Consider the following 20,623-nt stretch of genomic DNA (forward strand, 5'->3'; position numbering starts at 1 on the left):
AGGCAAAACTGTAGTGGAGGATCATTGTGTGCCAGGAGTTGGGTTGGAGGGAAGGGTGTAAATATAAAGGGATGACACAAGGGAGGTTTGTTAGGGTGATAGAACTGGTTTTAATCTCATTATGGGCATGGTTAAATGTATCTATACATTTGTTAAAATTCATAGAACTGCACATCAGAAGAAAAAAGTGAATTGTATTATATAATAGTTTAAAAATAAAAAGAGCATTGAAATAATCAAAATTCATAGTAGTTGCACTTTTCAAAAGGTCTCTTTTCTTATGTGTCACAAAAATATGTAAATGCCTTGCTAGCATAAAAACAAGTCAAAATCAAACAGAACAAAATAACAATGAAAAGAAGAACAGTAGCGGCAACAAAGCACTTAGAGGTAAACTGCATTGACACAACTAAAGTACTGTGGAATTCTGCAATTATGAAGCACAATATCTCTCTTGTATTAAAATATCTTTCTCTTGAGTTTATTGTTAAGAAATTCACCTCCACGTAATCACTTGACCTTCTTTTCTTTCATGCTGATATTCATTTGAATGTTTTGATTAATAAGTTTTTACTCCAGGAAGGTATTCACTTCTTATTTCTGAAATACTTCTTTAAGTTCGGCAGACTACTCATATGCATAGTAATATGTGAATTTTAATGTACTCTCTAAAGATTATCCAAAAGCACTTAATGAATACTCTAGTTTGTGTAATAAGATATTGCTATTCACACCTCGGGATTCCAGAGTACATACATATTAAATAGGAATTAATATTTATGGTTGTTCCCATAATTATTCTAAAACAGGGACAAAGCTATGAAGAAATCTCATTTCTGATGTGCAGTTCTATGAATTTTAACACATGTATAGATATATTTAACCATGACCATAACGAGATTATCTGATTATTGAACTAACAAAAGCCAAATCTAAATGTATCTACTTCATAGATTTTTAGCGGAATGACTTAATTTATAAGGAAGATGCTTTTTTTTTTTGGATGGAGTCTCACTCTGTTGCCCAGGCTGGAGTGCAATGGCACCATCTCGGCTCACTGCAACCTCTGCCTCCTGGGTACAAGCGATTCTCCTGCCTCAGCCTCCCGAGTAGCTGAAATTAAAGGTACACTCCACCACGCCCACCTAATTTTGTATATTTAGTAAGACAGGGTTTCACTGTGTTAGCCAGGATGATCTTGAATTCTCGGCCTCTGAAAGTGCTGAGATTACAGTCGTGAGCCACCATGCCTGGCCTAAGATGCATTTTAAAAACTCTTCACATGCCCGATGAAACTAAGACTAAACATTGTACTTTAAAACATCTGATTCTTTGAAATCATGCATAAATTTTAGCTTCAAGATCAATCTCTTGTTCCTCTGGCTGAAAGTTGTGTTGGATTATCCCTTATTGAGGTGTTTATTTAATAGAAACCTACCTGAATCTTTCAGAAAAATATTATTGTTTAATATTTAAGGCATTATAAAAGACATGATCTAAAGTAGTTTGTTTCTCATGTCTTCTAATTTAACAAAGAAACACTGCACTAAATTAGTCATGTATTTTATAAATATATCTTTTGTAAAAGCACCTACTATGTGCCAAGCTCTGAGGAAGGCATTGAGAATATAATGGTTTTATAAGCTCAATTATGTCTCCCTCTCTACCTCTTATAAATTCATCTGTTGAAATCCTAACACTTGGTGCCACATAATACAATTATATTTAGAGACAGGGTCTTTAAAGGGGCAATTAAGTTAAACCAAGGTCAATAGAATGGGCTCTAATCCAATATTATTGGTGTCCTCATAAGAAAGTAGATTAGGATACAGACACACACAGAGAGAGGACCATGTGCCCACTTGAAGAGAAGAAGGCCGCCTGCAAGCCAAGGAGAGAGGCCTCAGAAGAAACCCACCTGTTGACACCTTGATTTTGGACCTCTAGCTCCAGAATTGTGAGAAAATAGATGCAAATATGTACCCGACTGGCGCTGAAGTCAAGTAGTGAGACAGAAACAAAACACTACATGAGTAACAATTACTATAGGTTCTGTCTAAGAAAATTATGGGGGCTGCAGCAGAATAAAACAAAGGTACCCGATTTACTTTTCCAAAGGTGATGTTTTAAAGTGAGGATTGTATGGTACGATAGTCACCTGGTTAAATAAAAGGAAAATTCTTCCAGGTAGCAAAAATAACAAAAACAAATTTGAGAAAGAGTCTGACCCCCTGAAATGACTGAGAAAATGCTACTGTAGCAGGAATTCAGTGAGTGAGGGGGAGAGAGTAGGCTGTGGGTCGAGAAACAGGCAGGGCTGGAACAAAGAGAATATTTTAGAATTCACTGTTTTTCAGCGCATTCTCTGTTACTTTTAACTCACCTTTGGCCTTTGAGCACCCTTCCGGGAGATAACTCCTAGTTCTTCTCTTCTGAATTTGTTTTTTAGGACTGCTGCATAGAGGCACGTATTCTTGTGTTTTATTTAAGACAGAATGTTGCCTGGAGCCACCTTCTTCTAGGCTCTAGTAAAGAGTAAAAGGTTAGACTGAGACATTTCAAACCCCTTTCTACCTTAATATTCTGTGACTCTCTGCCCTTTTTTTGCCTCCCTTAATTATGATATATTGCTTTAGGCTTGAATACACACGCAGGAAAAAGACAAATAAAAAAAATTGTTATAAAATCTTTAAATCATGGCTCATTACAGAAGAGCCCTCGAGGTGTGCTCTCATTAGTGTGGGTTGTTTGCGTGTTTTTATTTATTTATATTTGATCATTCGCCTACCTAATGTTTATTGACGGCACGCTGTATGCTAAGTTTGTGCTAGATGCTTAGTGGTCTATTAACACTGTTCATCTCTTCCTGCTTCTTAGTGTTTAGAGAGGAAAACAGGCACTAAGAAGCCAAATAAATAAACATGTAATACAAATTGTAATCAGTGCTTAGAAAGAAACACACTAAGTAGAGTGTAAAAAATAACTATGGAAAAAACAATTTATTGGATTGGAATATTCTCATCCTTAAAAGATGAGAAGGAATCACCTAGGTGAAGTAGAAACAAAAACATTCCCAGTACAGGAAACTGCAAATTCAAATACCTTGAATCTGAAAGGAGTTGTGTATTTTAGGAGCTAGTAACCATACAGCATGGTGAGGGTGTATTGTAACATGGCATCAGATGAAACTAAAAAGAAATGCATGGCTGAGGAACATGGGTAAAGGTGAAAGCCATCATTCTCAGCAAACTAACACAGGAATAGAAAATCAAACACCGCATGTCCTCACTCATAAGTGGGAGTTGAACAATGAGATCACATGAATGCAGGGAGGGGAACATCACACACCATGGCCTCTTTAGGGGATAGAGGGTAAAGGGAGGGAGAGCATTAGGACAAATTCCTAACACCTGTGGGTCTTAAAACCTAGATGACGGGTTGACAGTTGCAGCAAACCACCATGGCACGCTCTGCATGTAACAAACCTGCACGCTCTGCACATGTATCCCGGAACTTAAAATTAAAAAAAAGAAATGCATGAACCACATCTCGGCTTTGTAGGATGTGGCCAGGAGTGGGTGGTTAGTGGATTAAATAACCAAAAGTATAAGCAGAAAATTTCCAAAACTATTCAGTGGTCAGGGGCCCATTATTCATTGTCCTTAATAAAACCAAGTCTTCTAAGTTTGTGTGTATTTATTTCTATTTTCTGAACTTTAACTGTATGTGGATAATTAATTTAATTATCTATGCTGGGTTTTATTTAAGCTATCACATTTGTTTTATCTTATTTAATTTAAGGGACTTTAGAGCAATATTCTGTATTATAGGAGAATAAGGAATATATCCCCTTTCACAGAAATAACTTCAATGGAAGAATAAGAATAAAAACAGAGAGAATGCGTGTGTGTGTTATTATCCTTAAAAAAAAGTAGCGACTGACCTCTGTCATAGCAGATCTGGTTCAAAGAACCTGAACTGAAACTTGGCTGTAGAACAAGGTTTAATAAAACTCAGCTCTACCTTTTTTTTAACCTGGTAGCTAAAGAAAACTTCTTTAACAAGTAAAATTAAACTGAAAAAGAATAAATCCATTGTGCTCAGGCTTTCTTTTGAAGTTCCAACAGTGGTATAATTAAAGTAGGATTTCTGTAGGCAGCATGCGGGAAAAAGAGGAGCAAATCAGCTAATATGAAAGGGAGTACCTTAAAGAAAAGTAAAAAGTATTAAGATTAAAGTTATTTAAGAACCACAAACTTTTATTGCATGGAGGAAGGTTGACTTCTTTGAGCTTTTGAAATTACATTTCAAAGACCATGGGAAGACATTAATAAAAGAAATATGTGGGATGAAGAATAGAAATGCTTTCTTGGTATCAGGATCTTAAAAAAAAAAAAACAAACAAAACACTGGAAATTCTTGCACATAAAACAATGAAAGTTCTATTTTTGAGACATGGAAAATAGATTGAAATGACCAGAGGACATAAGATATCCTGTAGATCTAGATCAATCTTCCCCCCCCCACCAAAAAAAAAATACCCAATCTCAGTTATACGCACTTTTTGGGGTCAAATTAAATGTAGTATACACTCATTTGGGTAACTTAGGAATTTTCAAAAGGTAGAAAGAATTGGCTTGGGCATTTTTACCATCCAAAGGCAGCAACCAGTGACAGTCTAGTATTCCTCCTCCTGTTCACTTTATAGTGTTGAGTTATTTGGTTGGGATTGTGTTCCATCCTCCATTCAGTGTTCTGCAGTCTCATTATAAAAATGAACACTCACCCAGTAATCAGAAACTTCTGGTAAGTCGACCCAGAGTTACACAATAGTCTGTGTAGTAGACGCAGGGCCATTTGCTTAAAAGGACCTTTATTGTGGACACTCAGGGTATTAATAATTTTTAAATATTTTTTAAGTAGAAGTAACAAAAAACAGATGATTCCTAAGCCCAACATCCAGGGATAATCACTGTTAACCTCCCTACATATTTCCTTTTGTTGTTTCTCTAAACCATTGTTAAATTGTTCTCCAGAAATGTCCATCACCTTACATTCCCACCACCACCAACTGAGTCTGTTTCACTATAGTTCCATTAAGAGAATTATTTTTAAACATTATTTATTCTTTCTCAATTTGATACATAAAATGGCATCTTGTTGATTTTTTAATGCACATTTTCTTGATTGTTATCCAAGTTTAAGTCTTTCTATTTGATGATTGTTAACTGCTTTTCTCCTTTGAAAATATCCTGTGCCTTCTACCTTAATATTTGCTAAGCCTTTTCTCCTGTTTTCTAAGATACGTTTAAGTACAAAAGATGTTAATTCCATACCTATGACAATGCTTTTTAAAGATGTCAATGGACTCTCAATTCATTTTCAGTGTTTTATTACATGGAGAATTTAAAATATGTTAAATTTTTACATATTCAGATTTATTCATCTTTTCCTTATATGAATTTTTTCTTGTTTTAAACCCTCCTTGGACAGCTGAAGATAGACTAAAATATACTAAATATTCATGTATTAGTCTTTTAGATCCTTTTGAAGTTTCATTTATTACAATTCTTTTTATTTGTGAATGCATTTATCACAGAAGTATTAAATAAATATGCTTTTATTGAAGAAGATCAAGAAATATATCTTTTGAGAAAACATGACTTTTCTCTTGCTTTCATCCCCCCACCACTTTTTCTATCCCAAAGTAATAAACAAAGCTAACATGTTGATGTATACAATAACTCATTTTTCTTTGTATTTATACATGTGCTTGCCCACACTTATATACAAAACTACACATTTACATAAATAATATTATACTATATGCCTTCTTTCCTTGCTCTTTTACTTAACAAGAGTCTTAGATATATTTCTCTATCACAGAATATGTTATCTTTATTATTTTTAACAGCTGCATAATATTCCATAATATGGATGTACTGCACACTTAAATAATTATTTAAATAATTTATGGTACATCCGTATTATGAAATACATACCATACATTTAAGGGTAATGATATTGTTTTCATTTGGTTTTGTTAAGAAATTTTTTTTATAATGAGCATTATTTTATTTCCCTCTTTGTATATACATGTGAGTATGTCTTTCATTCATGTTCTTAGAATCAGAATTGCTATGCCAAATGAAACACATTTTATTTTTACTAGTTGTTTTAGTAGTTTTAATACATAATATTCATACATATTTATGGGGTACATATGATATTTAATTACATGAGTAGATCGTGTAATAATCAAGTGAAGGTATTTGCTGTATTCATAATCTCAAATATTTATCATTTCTCTGTATTGGAAACATTTAAAGTTCTCCCTTCTAACTATTGTGAAATATACAACACATTGCTGTTAACTATAGATGCCTTACTCTGTTATCAAACACTGGAATTTATTCCTACTATTTAGTCATATGTTCATACTTATTAACAAACCTCTCTTCATCTACCATCATCATGCACAATCCTTCTCAGCCTCTGGTATGTATAATTCTACTCTCTACCTCCATGAAATCAACTTTTTAAATTTCCACATATGAGTGAGAACATGAGAATATATGACATTTATTTTTTTGTGCCTGGCTGATTTCACTTAATGTAATCACCTCCACTTCCATCTATGTTGCTACAAAAAAAATGATTTCATTCCTTTTTATGGTCAAATAGTATTCCATTGTGTATATATGCCACATTTTTTTATTCATTTATCTGTTAATGAGCACAGGTTGATTCTGTATCTTTGCTATGGTGAGTAGTGCTGTGGTAATCACGGGGGTTCATGTATCCCTTTAATATACTGATTTCTTTTTCTTTCAGTAAATACTCAGTAGTAGGATTGCTGAATCCCACTGCTGAATCCCATTGCTGAATCCCATAAAAAAAATGGTAATTTTATTTTTAGCTTTTTAAGAAATCTCCATACTGTTTTCCAGGGTGGCTGTACTAATTTATATTCCCACCAATGGTATAATAGTTCCTTTTTCTTTGCATTCTTGCCAGGATACATCATTTTTTTTTTTTTTTGTCTTTTTATGATAATCATTACAACTTGAGTAATATGATATCTCATTGTGGTTTTCACATGCATTTCCCTGATGATTGGGGATGCTGAGTGTTTTTTAATATACTCATTGGTCATTTGTATGTATTATTTTGAGAAATATCTATCTATTCACATCCTTTGACAATTTTTTAGATGAGATTATTTACTTTTTTCCTGTTGAGTTGTTTGAGTTCCTTGTATATTCTGGATATTAGTAACTTGTCAGATGAGTGATTTGCAGATATTTTCTTACATTCAATAGATTTTTCTTTCCATTCTGTTGTTTCCTTTGCTCTGCAGAAGCTTTTTAGTGTAATATGGTCCCATTTGTCTATTTTTGGTGTTGTTTCCTGTGTTTTTGAGGTCTTAGCTGTGACTTCCAAATCTTTGCATAGTTCAATGTGTTTCCTCTATGTTTGCTTCTAGTAGTATTACAGTTTATTATATATGTTTAATGTTTTAATCCATGTCACATTCATTTCTATATATGGCGAGAGATAGGGGTTCAATTCTATTTTGTACATGGATATGTACTTTTCCCAGCACCATTTTTTGAACAGACTGTCCTTATCCCAGTGAATGCTCTTGGTACTTAGTCAAAAATCAGTTGGGTCTAAAATGTGGGTTCATTTCTGGTTTCTCTATTCTGTTCCTTTAGTCTATGTGTCTGTTTGTATGCTAATACCATGCTGTTTTGTTTACTAAGGCCTTGTAACATATTTTGAAGTCAGACAGTGTAATACCTTCAGCTATGCTCTTTTTGCTTAGTGTTGCTTTGATTATTTGGGCTCTTTTTTGGTTCCATACAAACTATAGAATTGCTTTATTCCATTTTTATGAAAAATGACATTGGTATTTTGACAGGCTTTGATTAAATCTTTAGATTGCTTTGGGTAGTATGGTCACTTCAATGATGTTACTTCTGACCCATGAGTATGGGATGTCTTTCCATTTGCTTGTATCATCTATAAACTTTTCAATGGTGTTTAGTATTTTTTTTTTTGTAGTAGAAGTCTTTTACCTTTTAGGTTAAATTTATTCCTAGGTACTTTATATATTTTTGGAGCTATTGAAAATGAAATTGCATTCCTAATTTCTTTTTCAGCTAGTTTACTGTTAGTGTGTAGACGTGCTACTGATTTTTGTATGTTGATTCTGCATACTGCATCTTTACCAAATTTATTAATCAGATTTCAGAGTTTTCAGGATTATTATTGATATTTGAGAACTTGTACCTGCCATTTTACTGATTTCTGGTTGTTTTGCATATCCTTTATTCCTTTATTTCTCTCTTACTGTTTTATTGTGGTTTGGTGGGTTTCTGTAGTGGTAACATTTGAGTCTTTTCCTTATTTGTGTTGTTACTCTACCACTGGGTTTTATGCTTTTGTGGATTTTCTTTTTTTCTTTTTTTTACAATTGTGTATAGAATTTCTTGAACACAAAGCTTAGAAATAGCCACCTGGAAACATCAACTCTAAATGAATGGGATCAGCGTTCCAAAGTAGAGACATTAGGATTTCACACACATAGGGAAAGACAGAGAAACCTTAGTAGAATCACGACATTTTCCATTCAAGAGTAGTGCATAGGTTGCAGCAACTTGATTAGTTACAGATTAATACACTTCAAGGAAGGTTACTTTATCACTCTATAAGAAGGAACAATGATCCCAGGTGGTCTTATCTTTGGGGCTGCTTAGTCTTCCTAGTTATTTACAGGAAAATTCTTAGAAGTTGAGCCTGCATACCACTGGAATCAGGTTACATGGCCACATTCCTCTCAAGGCTCAGAACTACCTAAAGGTCCATAGCTTTAATTTGAAGTTATTTGATGCTTGAATTATTTAATTTCCTACTGAGATAAAGGTAGGAAATTGCTGTTTGTCTTTCAAAGAGAGCTCCCAAATTTTTCAGAAATACATCCCTGGGTCATTAAGCTGAAAAAAAGGTTTAGTTAGTTTCTAAAAAAAAAATACAAAGTTAGCCGGTCATGGTGGCTCACGCCTGTAATCCCAGTTACTTGGGAGGCGGAGGCAGGAGAATCACTTGAACCAGGGAGACAGAGGTTGCAGCAAGGCGAGATGGCGCCTTACACTCCAGCCTGGGTAACAAGAGAAAAACTCCGTTAAAAAAAAAAAAAAGAAAGAAAGAAGAGAAAGTAAAGAAAGAAAGAAAAAGAAAAAGAAAAAAAACTCAGAAGACAGAGAAAATGCATTCACAAATTTTCTAAATAAATGTCCTAAGAAAAGAGACAAAAGGAAAGAAAATCTCTTCTTTTATTTTTAAAAAAGGAATTATATCTCTCATTAATTTGGTTGTTTGTTTGAGATGGGGTCTAGCTTTGTCGTCCAGGCTGGAGTGTGGTGGCAAGATCAGAGCTCACTGCAGCCTCCAACTTTCTAGCTCAAGCGATCCTCCGACCTCAGCGCCCCCAGCAGCTGGGACCACAGGCTTGCACCACCACACCTGGCTGATTTTTCTGATTTTTAGTAGCGACGAGGTCTCACTATGTTGCCCAGGCTGATCTAGAACTCCTAGGCTCAAGCGATCCTCCCACCTCGGCCTCTCAAAGTGCTGGGATTACAGGTGTGAGCCACCCCCTCTGCGGCCTGACTTTATTTCCATGAAAAATGAAATATTCCTTCACCTCCTTTGTGTAATTGGCAGTTTTGCATGTCACCTTTCAGTTTCCATTAACCACTCAAACAACCCAGGACCTTGCCTAATTTAATAAGCCATTCTAATTGTCAGTCCCTGTTGGAACCAGCGCCCCACTCCACTCCTTTACCAAGGTCCCTGCCCCTCTCCCCCGCCCTGCCCCAAAAGAGGGGAGCTCGCCCTGCAGGATGAGTGACTCTGCCTGCTGAAACAAGGCGCTTTGCATTAACACCATTTTCAACTTAAGAGGAAAAACGATTCAGCGTCCAGTACAGGTGGCCCACTACAATATGTTGTTTTACCTTCGATTGTTTGAAATATTAACTTAAAACGTACAGGAAGCATCCCTGTGATATTAGGGGTAATATCACCGCACATCAGAAACAATCCGCCAATCAGAACCCGGAGAATACAGTCCTGGAGGGCAAGAGGATGACAGCAGGCGACATCCCGGGCCAGGCTGAGGAGAAAGCCAGGACCCGCCCCCTCCAGGACCTGCCCTTCAGAACAACACCCCTTCCAGACCTCGCCCCCAAGATGGCGATCACGCTCTGGCCCCGCCCCTTCCTGCTGTCTGGCCAGGACCCCAGGCAGCCTCCTTCTTCTTGCCCAGCCCTAGTCCTGTTCAAGGCCCCACCCCTTCTAACCAGGCCCCGCCCCCACAGCAGCCTCCACCCTCCCGTAGCCAGGCGTGGGGGTGATCTACCTGCCTTGGCCTCACAAAGTGCTGGGATTGCAGGCGTGAGCCACCGCACCCGGCCCAATCTTCTTTTTTCTTTTCTTTTCTTTTTTTTTTTTTTTTTAAGGTGGAGTCTCGTTCTGTCACCCAGGCTGGAGTGCAGTGGCGGGATCTCGGCTCACTGCAAACTCTGCCTCCCGGGTTCACGCCATTCTCCTGCCTCAGCCTCCCGAGTAGCTGGGACTACAGGTGCCCGCCACCTCGCCCGGCTAATTTTTTGTATTTTTGGTAGAGACGGGGTTTCACCATGTTAGCCAAGATGGTCTCCATCTCCTGACCTCGTGACCCACCCGCCTCGGCCTCCCACAGTGTTGGGATTACAGGCGTGAGCCGCCGCGCCTGGCCCCCAGTCTTCTTAACATAAACATTTTAATATCAATTAACGTTTGGACTCAATGTTAAGTCAACTTAATCTCAAGTCAATGCTGAAGGCTCTAACGTCAATTAAAGCTTTATGATTTTCTATAGTCATTGTATTTGGAACAATTCTCTCAAAAATGAATTTTCTGATGTTCTGCAAGGATTAACCTCAGACTGAAGACTGCCACACATATGATATTTGTAAGATTTCTGTCCAGTATAGATTATCTGACATCTAATGCGGTGTGAACATGAAGTCAAGACTTTGCTACAGTCATCACACTTGAGGTTTCTCTCCTGTATGAATTCTCCTATGTTTTGCATAATATGAAACTTGCCCGACGACCTTGCCACAATCACGACATTTGTAGGATTTCTCCCCAGCATGAGTTTACCGATGAACTGCAAGGTATGAACGATGTCTGAAAAATTTGCCACATTTACTACACTTGTAAGATCTCTCTTCATTATGGATTCTCGAATGATTTGCAAAGGTTGTAGCAAGACTGAAGAATTTGTGAGAATAATTACATTTGTAAAGCTTCCCTATGCTGTGGATTGCTTGATGATGAATAAGTGTGGACTGCCCACTAAAGGCTTTGCCACACTTATTACACTTGTAAGGTTTCTCTCCAGTGTGACGTCTATGATGGCATACAACGGATGACATCCAACTGAAGGTCTTGCCACACTCATTACAGGCTTGTAAGGTTTCTCTCCAGTATGAACTCTCTGATGTTGTGCAAGGTTTGATTGTTGATTAAAAATTTTCCTACATTCATTATACTTGTAAGATTTGTCTCCAGTATGAATTGCCTTATGAATTACAAGGGCTGAATTTCAAGTGAAGGTCTTGCCACCCTCATTACACTTGTAATGTTTCTCTCTAGTATGAAGTCTACGAAGGCCTGTAAGAAATGACTTCTGACTGAAGGTCTTGCCACACTCATTAGACTGTAAAGTTTCTCTCCAATATGATGTCTATGATGACATGCAAGGTTTGCTTTTTGACTAAAAACCTTGCCACATTCATTATATGTAGAAGGTTTCTCTCCAGTATGAACTCTCTGATGTTGTGCAAGGCATGAACCCCTCCGGAAAGCCTTGTCACAAACCTTACATTTGTATGGTTTTTCTCTATTATGAATTTCTTTATGTCTTTCAAGGTGTGACCTGCAACTGTAAACTTTGTCACATTCTTCACATTTGTAAGGTTTCTCTCCAGTATGAAGTATATGATGAAGTGCAAGGTTTTCTCTTCTACTAAAAGCCTTGCCACATTCATTACATGTGTATGGTTTCTCTCCAGTGTGAATTGCGTTATGCATTACAAGGGCTGAATTTCGAGCAAAGGTCTTGCCACACTCATTACACTTGTAAGATTTCTCTCCAGCATGAACTCTCTGATGTTGTGCAAGGCATGAAACATGCCAGAAAACCTTGTCACAAATCTTACATTTGTAAGGTTTCTCTCCAGTATGAAGTCTCTGATGAAGTGCAAGGTGTGTTTTTCTACTAAAAACCTTGCCACATTCATTGCATGTGTAAGGTTTCTCTCCAGTATGAACTCTCTTATGGCATGAAAGGCGTGAATTATCCCAGAAAGCCTTGTCACAAGCTTTACATTTGTGTGGCTTTTCCTGCAGTATGAATTCTCCTATGCGTTTTAAGTTGTGATCTGCAACTGTAAACTTTGTCACATTCTTCACATTTGTAAGGTTTCTGTCCAGTATAAGGTCTATGGCATTGAAGGTAAGACTTCTGACTGAAGGTCTTGCCACACTCATTACACTTGTAAGGTTTCTCTCCAGTATGAACTCAATGGTGGCATGCAAGGTATTGCTTCTGATGAAAGACTTTGTCACATCCATCACATTTATATTGTTTCTCTCCTGAATAGGTTATGTGATGTCTCCTTAAGTGTGAGCTATAATTGAAGGCTTTGCCACACTCATTACATTGGAAAGGCTTTCTTTCATGTGTGCTTCCTGTATTTGTGTGAATAATGAAGAATGGAGGAAATTCTTCCCATATTTATTAGAAATATGGGTTTTGAGACTACGAGAAATTATGTGGGATGTTGAAGCTGAGGAAGCATCATTGGTAGACTGGTTCACTTGATTACCAATTTTCCCTTCAGTCTGAAATATGTGAAGTCCAGGCAGATGTAAATGAAAGCTTTATCCAAGTTGATATTTAATAGGCTTGTTTCCACTGTGCCTTTAATCATGTTGGTCTGTACTACCAGTTAACTCTTTGGTTTCTGTCATGGGTGCTTCATGGTCATTTCTTTTGATTTCTTGCCACTGAAACTCAAAGTCATGAATATCTTTCTTGATTTTTGGGATGCAAAAATCTTCAATGTGATGACTTTCATGTCTTCCCAATGTCCCTGTGTGGAACCCTTTTGTATTGCCTTGCCTTATTGATGAGAACTCCATCATGGATTTTAAAGAGCTATCCACAGACTCCAGGTTTCTATAGTTCTCCAACATCACTTCCTGTATAAAACCCTCTGCTCAGGGTTCAGGCATTTCCACTCCTCCACAGATAATTCTATAGTCACATCCCTGAAAGTCAAATGTCCCTGAGGAAGAGCCATCCCTGGCTCCTTCTCTTTGCTCTTCTTGGTGGCTTCCTTACATAACATGAGTCTTTGGAAATCACCTGAACTCTCACCCGGACATCTAGATTTGCTCTGGGTTGAGACAGAGGGGTCGGAATTTCCAGGTCTGTGGGAACCCCACGTCACTGGTACAGCAGCAGCAGCAGAGAACTAGGAAACTCACAGCCATGGTGCAACCTTCAGTCCACTGTTTTTGTGGATTTTTATGATGGTAGTTATTGTCCTTTTGCTTCCAAGTGTAGAACTTCTTTCTTTTTATTCCAAGTGTAGAACTCCCTTCAGCATTTCTTGTGGGGCTGGTATAGTGCTGATTAATTCCCACAGCTTTTGCTTATCTTGGAAAGACTTTATTTCTCCTTCATTTATAAAGGATAATGTTTCTGGGTATAGTATCCTTGGCTAAATTTTTTTTTTAAACATCACTTTGAATATATTATTTCTTCATCACCTGGTCAGTAAGGTTTCTGCTGAGAAATTTGCTGTTACTCTGATGGGGGTCCTTAATGAGTGACTAGATGCTTTTCTATTGCTGTTTTTAGAATTCTCTCTTTGACTATGACATTTGACATTTTGACTGTAGTGTACTATGGAGAAGATTTTTTTTTGCATTGTGCTGACTTGGGGATCTCTGAGTTTTCTATAGCTGGATGTGTAAATATCTTGCTAGACTTGGGAAATTTTCACTTGTTATTTTATAGAATAGATTTTCAATCCCTTTCATTTTCTCTCTGCCTTCTGGGGCACTGAAAATTCAAATGTTTGGTCACTTTGTAGCTTCCCGTATGTCATGTAGGCCTTGTTTATTTTTTAAAAATATATTTTTCTTTATTTTTGTCTCACTGACTTATTTAAAAAGACCAGTCTTCAAGTTCTAAAATTCTTTCTTCTGCTTGATCTAGTCTGTTGGGGTGATCAGACCCAACACCAGGTCGTGAGGATGACGAAGTCTGGCAGAGTCAAAGGAATGAGAAAAGACAGTTTGAGAGAGAAAGTGGGTCCAGGGGGCCAACACAAGTATGGAGGCTGAGAAGGCCCTGAGCTCTGGAGGCCCAGACTATTTATTGGTGATCAAACAAAGAAACAGGTGGTGAGAATGTGGGCTTGAAAGGGAGCATTGCATTAAGCACATGATTTACAGCTGTGATGGTTTAGCATTTATATGGCCAATTCTAAAACACAATCGATCTAGGAGCATGAGAGGGCTAGAAGCAAGGAATCAGCAAGTCTAGACCCATTCCAGAGGCCACGAGGGATTTTATGCCCTGAACCCTGGATTCTATCGAAGCCACGAGGGGTTTTAGGCCCTGGGCTTAGATTATGGTGTGTCAGGGTTGCCTTCCACCCTTTAGCACAGAGCTTGGTGTTCCAAAGGCCATGAGGGGTTTGAGACCCTGGACCCCAGACATGTTCCAAGACTCTTTTACATTATGTCAGACATGCAAGCACTGCCTGAGCTTCTCCCAACGCTCACCTTCTCCCAACATAGTCTAATCTTGAAGGTTTTATATGTACTTTGTATTTCAACACAAAATTTTCAATTCCAGAGTTTCTCTTTTGTTCTTTTTAATGATATATATATCTTTGACAAATTTCTTATTCATATCCTGATTCGTTTTTCTGATTTTTTATTGTTTTTCTGAGTTCTCTTTTATCTCTCTGAGCTTCTTGAATATAATTTTTAAATTATTTTCTAGAAATGTGTAAATTTCTTTTTCATTGGAATTTATTGCCAGAGAACTTTTCTTATTTCCTTGGTTTTTCATACTTTCTGTGTCCTTGCATTGATATCTGTACATCTGGCATAGCTGTCACTTCTTCCAATTTTTAAAATTTGTTTTTACAGGGGAGGACATTTTTCTGAAGATGTATCCATTGTGTTGGTTGTATAGGGCACTTTGGCTTTGCATCTGGATGTGTGCAGTAGTGTAGTTTCTGTTGATTTATTGAGCTATGAACAGTGTCAGTGTTGTCTGTGATTTCCTTTGTGGCTTAGGGCACAGTTGTTATTGGGGCCTGTTATAAAGTTCTGCTGGGATAGGGCATCAGTTGGGCCAGTCCTTGGGGCCCAGTGGTGGCAGTGGCAGGTCAAACATGCCTGTCCTTGGACTTCAGGACACTGTTTGCTGGCCCTGGTGTTAATGGGTGCAGGTGTGCCAATTCTTAGGTTTTCAGGCAGTCTGCTTGGTACCAGCAGTGGCAAAAATAGGTCAAGTTGGTTGGTGTGTTCTTGGGACCTGGAAAGTGGGACTGGCATGGACAGTGGCAGTAGCAGTCACGGGACAATCCTCTGTCTTCCATTCATTTCACATTGTTGTTTGTTTGTAGTGGATTTGGTGGGGTTGGTGGGGCAATCCCCAGGCTGCAGGTGATACATGCAGGTTGGTGCAAGTTGTGGGATGGCAGGTTGAGTCAGCTTGTCCTCAGGCCCCAGTCAGACTGTTCAGGTCCCAACAGTGGTTTATAGGTTAGGGTGATCCCTAGGCTTCAGGAATGTTCTAGAGAACTGGGCATTTTTTTTTGGGGGGGGGACAATAGAGCTAAACCAGGTGAAACTATCCTTAGGCCTTCCAGTGGTACCCATAGGTGCTAGCCGTGGTAGGCAGGAACAAGGTGATCTCCACACCCCCAGTGAAATATTAGGTGGGAATGGCAGCAGCTTTGGTGTGCCCCTGTTGCTGGAGAGTATAAGGTTGCTTTCAGTAGCAGCAGCCAGAAACAAGCAGCTGAGGAGTACATGCTTTGGCCCTAGGTGGCAACTGCAAGTAGGGTAGCCTTTCCTCAGGGCACTTGTAAACACATGGTGGCTCTGCTGCCAGGGGTGGTGGGGCTTGCCGCCAATGGCTTATACTTTAGTCCTGAAAGCAACAGCCATCATTGGCATGCAGGGATCTAGGGATGCAGAAGTGCAGAGACTGTTGGAACACAAGACAGGACGTACTCTGGTATGGGCTACACTCTCAAAATGATGCGTTGCTGTAGATGTTTATGCCTCAGGGAGTGTGTGAGCTCCAGGCTCCTTACATTTTTCTTAGGGCTTGCAGAGGTTAAGGGGATTTCTGGTGGCTAAGATCGCAGCAGTCCATGGTAGGAATGTGTACCACTAGAGGTCACTCACTTACATTATAACCTCATTTGGGAGCCTTTCTAGGCTCCCACCTGATTTTGGCTGAGCAGTCTGCCTCAGAATGCATATTTTAAATGTTTACATATTGTCTATTTGCCTTCTAGAAAAGATATCACAAGCTATAGTCCCACTATTGTATTCATTTCTCTGGGCTATGTTGCATATTTTTAAACTTAAAGTATTTGCCAATATAATGGGTGAGAAAAACTGTATCATTATTGATTGAGTTTAAATTGTCCCGGTTACTAATACATTTAAACACTTTTTGCATTATTTGTGTAAATTCCTTTTATGCAATCATTTGCCCCCACGAATCAGTTATCTATGGCAACAATCATGTTGCATAACAAACAACCACAAAACCCAGAGACTTAATAAAATAATTATGTATTTACCTCGCAGTAGTGGATTGGCAGAGTGATTATCTAGTCTGGGTTTACTCATGCATTTGCAGTCAGCTGCGGTTTGGTAAAGAGGCTTTGTCAATTTTGCCTGTGCTGTCTCACATGTTTGAGGGTTGGTTGGCTGTTACCTGCTCAGAGAGATCATTGACTGTAATGACTACACTGACATAGCACTGCTCCTCATATATCATCCTCCAGAAGGCAATCCCAGCCATGTTTTTATGAAGGAATCAGTGAAAAGAGAGAAAGGGGAAACTTGCAAGCAATTTTTTAAGCCCCTAGTTACATCATATTTTCTATTATCCCATTAACCAAAACAAATTATGTAGCTGAGCCTAGAAAAAAGGACAAGTCAGGGAGTGTGAGTACAGATGCTATATGGGAGAGCATAGCAAAACTACATAACATAGGATACAAATACAGGGGGAAAATGTAGCTGTTTTATAACCCATATACCACATCATTTTTCTAATGATGTGTCAATTTTTAAAAAAAATTATTTTCTTGTTCTTAAAAATTTATTTTTAAAGATATTTTATTATACATATTTAAGGCACGCACCATGACGTTATATGCACTTTGTTTGTGTGTAAAACAGTTAATGTAGTGAAACAACGTATTCCTCATCTCACTGGAAACTCAGATTTTAAGGATTTCTCTGTGTTTTTTGCATCCAGAGTAAAGCAACAGTTGCAAATCTATAAGAAAACGACACACTGCACGCTCTCCTTTCTAAAATAAGTTAAAAAGTCAAAATACTGAAATGAGTACTTCACCAACGAAGATATCCAAATGGCAAATAGGTATTTGGAAAAGTTTTCAGCACCATTATTTCTTTGGGAATTACAACTGCAATAAGATATTATTATAAGGCCACTAGAATATTAACTAGAATGTGAAGCAAAAGGAACTTCCATGTATTGCTATCGTAAAATGGTACACCACTTTGGAAAAGCGTTTAGTCATTTCTTACAAAGTTAAGTAGATGCCTCTTCTGTAATCCGACAGTAACACTCCTAGGCATACACCCAAGATAAATGAGTGCACATGTCCACAAAAATAACTGTACAGAATGTTCATCGCAGTGGTATTCATACTAGCCAAAAACTGAAAACAACCAAGATGCGATGTTAATTAACAGGGGAACTGGTAAACATATGATGGTATATTCACACAATTAATACCACCTGGTAGTAGTAGTATGAACTACTACTAGTGTTATAAACTAATACAAAGAATGAACTAATGACATGCAACAGAATGAGTAAATTTTATTGTGTTTAAGGAAGGAATATAAACATAAAAGAAATATATTTACTGAGATCATATAGCCTTAATATTAAAAAATTACAAAGAGAGTACAAAATAAAGAAAATTATAAAACCATTTATTTTACAAATACAGATGTAAAACATTTGCATTCAAATTTCAAGAAATCAAAGTTCAGCAACATAAAAACAGAAAATAATTAAAACAATACAACACTATGATCAAGGGAAGTTAATTCTAAAAATGTACATACAGTGTAATATATGAAAATAATACATTTTATAAATGATAACAATCATCAATGGTTTTTAAAAGTATGTAATTTTACCTGAAGTTCAAAAAAAAAACCCAAAAAATAATATATTGTGATAGAAGTCAGAATAGTAGTTTCATAGGTGGTGTCCTGGAACATAAGGAAAAGTTCTGGAGTGATGGGAAAACTCAATTCATAATTTAGGAGGTGACTACATGATTGTAGTTGAACAACTCTCAAACTGTTTAGCCAGAAGACCACATTTTTATATCCTTGACAATTATTGAGGGTACCTAAGATCTTTTCTCTTAATATTGGTTATATTCATCAATATTTACCATAATAAAAATTAAAGCTGAGATTTTTTAAATGTTAATTTTAAAATAATGAGAAACCCATTGCACATCAATATAAACAATGCTTTTATTGAACAAAATAACAATATTTTCCAAACCAAAGAATAGTTAACAAGAGTTAACAAGAAGAGTGATGTTACTTCCCCCTTTGTACATTTAACCTTTGGCTATTATCTTAAGACTGACCTGAAGACATTTTTGTTTTCCTCATTCTAGTAGTTATCTAGCAATTATCAAAAGTAGTTATGCTAGTTTTACATGATACCCTTTCAGCCTTTACAAAATAATTATTTTTGCCATTAATCCATTGATCTAATGCATGCTTTTCAAATATTAAATTACATCATATTTTGGAAATAACTTCATGTGGTCATGGTGTTTTATTATTTTAATTAATTTCTGGTTTATTTTGCTGAGTTTAATTTTGTGAGATTGGGTGTAAACACTTTCATCTATATTTATAAAATAAATTGTTTCATAATTTTATTTATTTTGTACTACCTTTGTATTTTATTTTTTTTTTTTACCTCAGGGTCATATGATTTCAGCAAAATGAATTAAAAACATTTTAATTTTTAAATGTTCTGAAATAGTTTATGTAGCATGAAATTTTTCTGTTCCTTAAAAATGTGAAAGAAAATATTTATATGATAACTTCCATCTAGTGTCTTTATTGAAGGTATATTTTTTCATTTGTTTTAATGATAATGAGTTATTTTTCATTTTCTAGTTTATTGCTACATATATACATATCTTTATGTATTCACATTCTATATTTCTTCTTCTACATATTGCTTACTTGCAACTGTGTTTTATATTTAGCTGTGGGATATACAACTCAATTTATTTTTGTCTTTTAAAAAGCAAACATGGATTAAATTTTAACTTGTTACTAGTGTCATGTTTTAACACAAGTACCTATTTTTTCTTATCATGTACTCTCAAGGAAGATCTGCATCTCATCTAACTTCTTACAATAACTTTTTCTGAAAGTATTACTAGGTTTGGATTAAATAGAATATTACTATACACATTATCTGTCTCTCTTTCCATATATCTTTGTTTTAGTATCAAAAGTATCTTCCATTTCACTTTTTTTACTTCTTTTTCTTACTATGTTCTAATCTTTAAATTTCAAATCACAGTATTATAGTATAATTCTTGGAATATGCCCAATATTTTTTAAAATGCAATTGTTTGAAACTTGTGCTTTATACAGTCTTACTACTAGGAACCTTATTATTTTTGGTTTATTGCTGAAGTAAACACACGGCATATCAGATATTGAATTTGGCAGATTTCTAACTAAATTACCCTGTCACCATGTTGCTGGAGATCCCATATTCATTGACTCGGTCCACTGCTACATAAAGTAATATAGTTATACAGCAATAAAATGACAGAATAACAGATGGATAATCTATTAGCAGGAACATCAGAGACTAAAATAGGAGTGCCAGTGGTGCAGTGGTGCCAATCCTGTAGTCAGAAGAATGCTGGAGAAAATATAACTTCAAATTGTGGAGTTAAGCAAGTAGAATCTCAATTATTCAAAAGTGGGAAAAAGTCAGAACATATTCCAGTATTTTAGCAGAAGCTACAGATTTCTAGAGGTTATCATTAAATTAAAATAATTGAGTATGAAGTACTTGCCCGCCCATGAACAAATGAAGTAGAATGGGTAGTATTGCTAGCAGAGATATTGAGAGTGAGACTTTGGAGTCAGACAGAGAGCTTGATGATGTTTGATTCCCATCTTTTGATAGTTGGGT

At 36.8% G+C, this 20,623-nt stretch overlaps 1 pseudogene; it reads right to left on the reverse strand.

Moving 5' to 3' along the window:
- Window positions 1-11,210: 11,210 nt before the first annotated feature.
- LOC100423389 (uncharacterized) lies at window positions 11,211-13,469 on the reverse strand (annotated as a pseudogene).
- Between the last annotated feature and the right edge of the window lie 7,154 nt (window positions 13,470-20,623).

The sequence above is a fragment of the Macaca mulatta genome, chromosome 16 (genome assembly GCF_049350105.2).
Source record: "Macaca mulatta isolate MMU2019108-1 chromosome 16, T2T-MMU8v2.0, whole genome shotgun sequence".
In the NCBI taxonomy this organism is placed as follows: Eukaryota; Metazoa; Chordata; class Mammalia; order Primates; family Cercopithecidae; genus Macaca; species Macaca mulatta.